Below are 6,656 nucleotides of genomic sequence, written 5' to 3' on the forward strand. Positions count from 1 at the left end.
ACAAGTTGTCAGATCTGACAATTTTCCTTGATAATGATTGGCTGAGAGTCACTGTTACCATAGTAACTGTCTGATAAAACAGTACTTGTCGGATAAAGCGTCCGACAAGTCCTTTCATGAAACGCTCCCCGGGTCTTTTAAAGTCTATACACCAACAAACAAAGAAATCTATTTCATTTTCTATGATAATAACTTACACATATATCCTTCTTTTATTGGAAAAATTATCAACTTTGGCAGTCCAGCAAACATGAACATAATATTACGAATTCCAACGTTTTATGTCTTATATGTGTCATATGTGTTTTGTCTTCATTATTTTTCGCAAGTGTGTGAATCAGTTCATTATTTCGGACATGGTTCCTCATTTCTTTCTCGTTCTCAGCCTGCTTAAGAAACGATCGTGTGAAGAAAGAGCCGACGCGCGTCATGGGGAGAAACTGCGAAACTGGTGTTGTCCATGCATGTGTGTGTTTTTGTGCGGGGGTGGGGTTCTACCAGGAATAAGCTGCTAACAAAGTGAAAGTATGCCTTTTCATAGATGCTTTCATCCGATTAATGACAAACATTGCTCATTGAACATGATGAAGCACTTTCCTCGGATCTGAGGATGTGAGTTTTCGGGACAAACGACATGTTTTCATTTTTTCGTCCCATCCGAAAATTATAGGACGAAACCATTCTTCCAATTTAACAATTTTCGACAAAGACCTCCCAGCTGTTCAATGTGATTTGATTTCAATTTTCAATACATTTACTGTACGCGTTCGTGAATTCGTTCGGCGTCACGGTGCAAAACTTCCTTGAGCGGCTTGAAGACGAATTTCTCTTGCCAAACGCTGTTACTGCACATTTTGGTAAAAGAAATTGGTTACCAAAATGTACCGGTGGCGGGTTTTTTTTTGTTACCAAAATGTGCAGTTATAATAAACGTGCATGCATGACGTACCTGCCATTTTCGTCTAATGACTATGTCGTCTAATGCAGTTTGGTCCAGTGTCATTTCGTTCAATAGTCATTTCGCCCAGTTAGTCTAAGAGCCACTTGGTCCAATACCCATTTGGTCCAATTTGGTGTAATAACCATTACTGGGGGCAGGCGTGCGGCGTGGATCCAGTGGGTGAATGCCCCCCTCCCCCGGTAGAATAGGGGGAAAGAAAAGACACACACCATAACATAAGATGAAAAACTATACTTTAGACACAAATCGCGATTTATATAGCCAGATTTTGATAACCATCCCTGTGACGCTTTTAGCTTATGCCCATGCAGTTTTTCTCAAATTTAAGCACTTTTCAGTGGTGCATGTTACAATAATTCTCCCACTGGCGTAAATCCCGGGGGGATGGGGGGATATATCCCCCCACTTTTCGAGGAGGGGGGGGGATGGCCTGTACAAACACCCCCCCCCCACTTTTTACGAAAGAAATCACAAGAGATAATTGTTTTATTGGTGAAAATTCTTCCTGAAATACCGCTTAACAAATAAAACAATATTATTGAATCATAACATGCAAATAAAGAGCCAGTTCACCATTTCCAAACGAAATACTTCTGTCCTTATCATAGCATTGAAGAGAAACTCCCGTTTCTTCCAATTCAACAATGTTGGTGTCTTTGGGAAGGGATTAAGATGGAATGTCAATTTTTTTTTAATGTAATCTCTAATAAAACCATTAAACCATCATGGGGTAAAAAAGATGATAATATTGGAGGGGTATTTGCCATATGGACATACAGTGGCATAACTACGGGGGGGCATGGGGGGCACGTGCCCTCCCAATCGGCTGACCAAAAAAAAAACGGGAAAAAGGGGAAAAGGAGAAAAGAGGGAGAAAGGAAGAGAAGCGTATAGTGGGAAAGAAGAAAATATTATTTATTATAATGTTATATTATAATTATGTTATGTTGCATTACATAAGAAATTTTTTTATCATAACTTCATGAAACATAATTTGCCCAGGGCCTACGTCTTCATTGTTCCTGGTGCTTGTATTGTCTGCTAACGAGATATATAATCCTGTTGTACTGAAACATCCCGTTTTCAAGTCAATATAAACAAAATAAGTTTCCTAGCACTTGAGTTATCATTGTTTTATGTAGTGACATATGCTTCTTTTTCATGACTCAAAAATTGATTGCCCCATGTTAAGGTCTTCTTATATATGAAACATTTCCTGTCCGTGATTACGTTCGCATTAGTGGATTGGTGAAATATGTCTGCTCTTCATGAATTCCTAAAATCAGTCCTTAAAATGTCCCTTCTGATCTGAATATCAAAAATTTTCAGCTCGCGCTTCGCGCTCGCATCATTTGGATATTGAATTACGGATGGTCCTAGTTAATTCCTACAAAGAAACCTTAGAATGCCCCACTTCAGGTCTGAATTATCTAAATTTTCAGCTCGCGCTTCGCGCTCGCAATATTTGATTAGTGAGATGCGTATGATAATCATGATTGCAATGACTACAAAAAGTGTTTCATGTGTTCAGATGTAATTCTTATAAGCCAGCAAGCGCTTGGCACTCGCATTAGATGACTATGGTGAAATATGCATACTCTTAATGGATTCCTAAAATACATTCCTCAAAATCTCGCTGTTTGGGGTAAAAATATACGAAAACTTCAGCTCGCGCTTCGCGCTCGTATTGTTTAGCGAGACAGGTACCTATCATGATTACACAAATTTGATTATAATGTCTCTTTTTAGGTGTGAATATAAAAAAATTCAGCTCGCGCTTCGCGCTCGCATTAATTGATCAGTGAGATGCATATCCGTTTAATGACATTGTCCAGAAAATGTCTCTATTAGGTCAGAATAACTGGCAACTGAGCGCGCTCACTCAGTGATTCAAACATTTTGCTGGTGCCCCCTCCCCAATGCCGTGACCCACGGTACATATCAACACAATTCCTTGCATATCTAAAAACATGACTGCAAAAAAAAAAGCCAAAATATTTCAGTCATCCCCCCCACCCATCAACACGGATTTACGCCAGTGAATTCTCCTCATGAATATAAAATCATGTGAAATCAGTTTGTCCATGAATTAATGATATGACCTCCTTGTGGTATTTTGTATTTTTTGTAATCCAATGAATGAGAACAATAGTACAGAGAACTGAGCGAATATTAGTTACCAAAATGTGCCGTCAGGCGTCAATGCCCAACTTTTACCCAACTGTGCCACTACAAGCGCTTTGACATGTTAAAGGAGTAAGATGATGAAAGGGAAGTCCGCGATGCAATATAGGCCTGTATCATTAAGGCATATAAGTCTTACAATCTTATGATCGATTATGTTGTTAGGATTATCATTCTTAATAACATCATTATCATCTATGATTTATCATTATCATCATCGTATCATTAACACTTTTATTATCATAATTATCACCGTTATTCGTTTATCCCCATTGCACGGAGGCGATGCATCAAGAAGACACAGCCGCCCTGTTTTGAAGCAAGACGATGTGCCGATCGACCGAAAGGCGCAGTAAAAAGAAGTCAATGCCCGAAATCAAAATGCTTCTCCTCATGATCAAGCCTATACAGGGGCCGCGGAAGCGGGGGGCTGGGACCTTCAGCCCCCCCCCCCCCACTTTTGTAAAAACCCGTGTACAAAAACTTAAAAACGATTATGATTCATTGTGATTTTTGGCATGGTCAGCCCCCCCCCCCCCACTTTGAAAACCGTTCCGCGGCCCCTGCTATTAGTATATACATGCTTTAGAGATAAATATATGTTGAGAGAGGATATCTCTAGAGAATGGGACTTATAGTCATCAGAGACTTGTTTGTTTCAAATATGTGCCATTCATTTTGTAGCGATTACCAAAACCAATTTCATCAGTGCAATGGAAGAAGCCAACGTAGAGAACAGAAAACAAAAAATGAATTTATGGCAACGGATTCGTAAACCGTGAAGGTATCATTAATTTCCGCATTTGGAGGACAATTAGGGGCCTACCATTTGTAATACTTTTCCAAAGGATCACACTATTATGTATTTTCTGTCAATTGGTTCTAGCTTTCTCACTCGATTCCTATATACAGAAAATGAAAAAAAAAGTGTTAGGTGAAAACGATTTTTAAATTGTGGGTGGGGTGGGGGCTTAATGTGAATGCATGGTCAATATCTCGATTTTGTATGGGTACCCCGGGGGGGGGGGGGCCACTTACATTGACGAGTGGATACCATGCGCGACCAAAAAACACGTAAAAAGAATGTCTTTTTCAAGATAGGGCACGTTACGTACGTAACGTGATAAGGGTGTCAAAAACACAAAAATATTGAAAAAAGGGTATCTATTTCGCTCGGAAAAATATACGTGTTTAAGGTCAAATATGCGGGGATGATAAAACAAAGTCAAAATGTTTTTATAATGGATGTCCTTTTTGCCCCAACACTACGTGTTTAGAGTCCGATTTGCGCGAGGTGTGGAAGGTGGGGCCGTACTAAACCAAAATAATGGTGTCTAAAGGTAAATCCGACGACCGGCGCGCCGGTCGTCGGACGCGTGACATAACAATAAAATACATCTGTACTTGTTTAGGGGTTCATTTCAGGGAATACTTGCTAAGAGTATCGCTTTGTTTCCAATACTTGTTAAGGGGTGCATTTTCAGAATATGGAAAATACATCGCTGTACTTGTTTAGGGGCTCAGTTCTGGGAATACTTGCCAATAGTATTTGTTTCCAATACTTGTTAAGGGTAGGGTTTCACACGCCAATACTTGTTAAGGGGTGCATTTTCAGAATATGGAAAATACACCGCTGTACTTGTTTAGGGGCTCAGTTCTGGGAATACTTGCCAATAGTATTTGTTTCCAATACTTGTTAAGGGTAGGGTTTCACACGCCAATACTTGTTAAGGGGTGCATTTTCAGAATATGGAAAATAACGTGTTTAGGGTGCTTTTCAAGACTCCGTGGTCGCGCATGGTATCCACTCGCCAATGGAAGTGACCCCCCGGGATGGGTACGAGGATATAGGCCGTGACTTTCTACATTTTTTCCATGGCCCCAATAAAAGGACTCGTGATATCTGTTGGGGTATATGTTAATTGTTCTTGTTATCAACTATAGTGCAAGAACCAGGAAAGAAGCGGGAATTTGAAGAACTCGGTATAGCTAGCAACAGCTAATTTTGTGGCGTATCTAGGATACTAGTATTCTGTTGTGCAAGTCAGTGCAACCCTTCATTCGAGTAAAGGGTCTTGCATCACTCATCATCCTGAAGAGCCTCTCGCTGAATTAAAACAGCAAGTTTCATGTGCTAGTCTTTGCGTTGAGACACACTTGTTGATCAAAGTTTCAGTGTGGTATGTGCCTAGCTAGCGCTGCAGCTCATCTAGGACACCATTCTGTCTTCTAACTACTGAAAATTTTCTCGATCGCATCGTTAGCTTGCATATTAATATTCAGGGGCGGATCCAGCCTTCGCCAATAGGGGGGGGGGCCCGGATTTTTTTCAGCCACATTTTCCCGATCGGCCGCTCGAAGTTAATGTTTGTTTGTTTCTTTGAAGGGGTAGTCCTAATAGCCACTTCTAAGCTTCATTTTAATATATATATATATTCATATAATATCGTAAGCCTTATTTAAAAAGTGCGAGCGCGAAGCGTGAGCAGAAATTTTTAATATGCGTTTTGATCTGATAAAAAAAGGATCTGTTAACGGCAGCTTCTTAGCCATGAAGACGTTACATATTTATACTATCAAAAAATGCGAGCGCGAAGCGCGAGCTGAAAAATTTGACATTTTTACCTGAAGAATGGAAAACGATAAGTATATAAACTAAATAATTGATGCGAGCGCGAAACTGAAAAATTCGAGATTTAAACCTAAAAATGGGACACTCTATTCATATTTTGTAAATCATGAAATAAGGATAAGAAATTGGAAAGTTTCTATACTATATGCGAGCGCAAAGCGCGAGCAGAAATTTTTTAATTTAATTTATCTTTAATATACGTTTTGATCTGATAAAAAATGGATTTGTTAACGGCTGCTTGTTAGCCATGAAGACGTTACATATTTTAACTATCACAAAATGCGAGCGCGAAGCGCGAGCTGAAAAATTTGACATTTTTACCTGAAGAATGGAAAACGATAAGTATATAAACTAAATAATTGATGCGAGCGCGAAGCTGAAAAATTCGATATTTAAACCTAAAAATGGGACACTCTATTCATATTTTTTAAATCATGAAAAGGATGAGAAATTGGAAAGTTTCTAAACTATATGCGAGCGCAAAGCGCGAGCAGATTTTTTTTTATTTATCTTTAATATACGTTTTGATCTGATAAAAAATGGATTTGTTAACGGCTGCTTGTTAGCCATGAAGACGTTACATATTTTAACTATCAAATAATGCGAGCTGAAAATTTTGACATTTCTACAGTGAAGAATGGAAATTCTAAGCACTTTTTGTAATCGTGAAAAGGATAAGTATATAACTAAACAATTGATGCGAGCAGAAAAATTCTGGACACTCTATTCGTGTTTTGTAAATCATGAAAAGGATGAAAAATTGGAAAGTTTCCTACATTAATAATGCGAGCTCAAAGCGCGAGCAGACAATTTTTGATACTTAATTGTGATCTGAAATTGGATAATGATTTAAATAGAGAACAAGCTGCGTATCTGAAT

Source organism: Lytechinus pictus, chromosome 5, assembly GCF_037042905.1.
Source record: "Lytechinus pictus isolate F3 Inbred chromosome 5, Lp3.0, whole genome shotgun sequence".
In the NCBI taxonomy this organism is placed as follows: domain Eukaryota; kingdom Metazoa; phylum Echinodermata; class Echinoidea; order Temnopleuroida; family Toxopneustidae; genus Lytechinus; species Lytechinus pictus.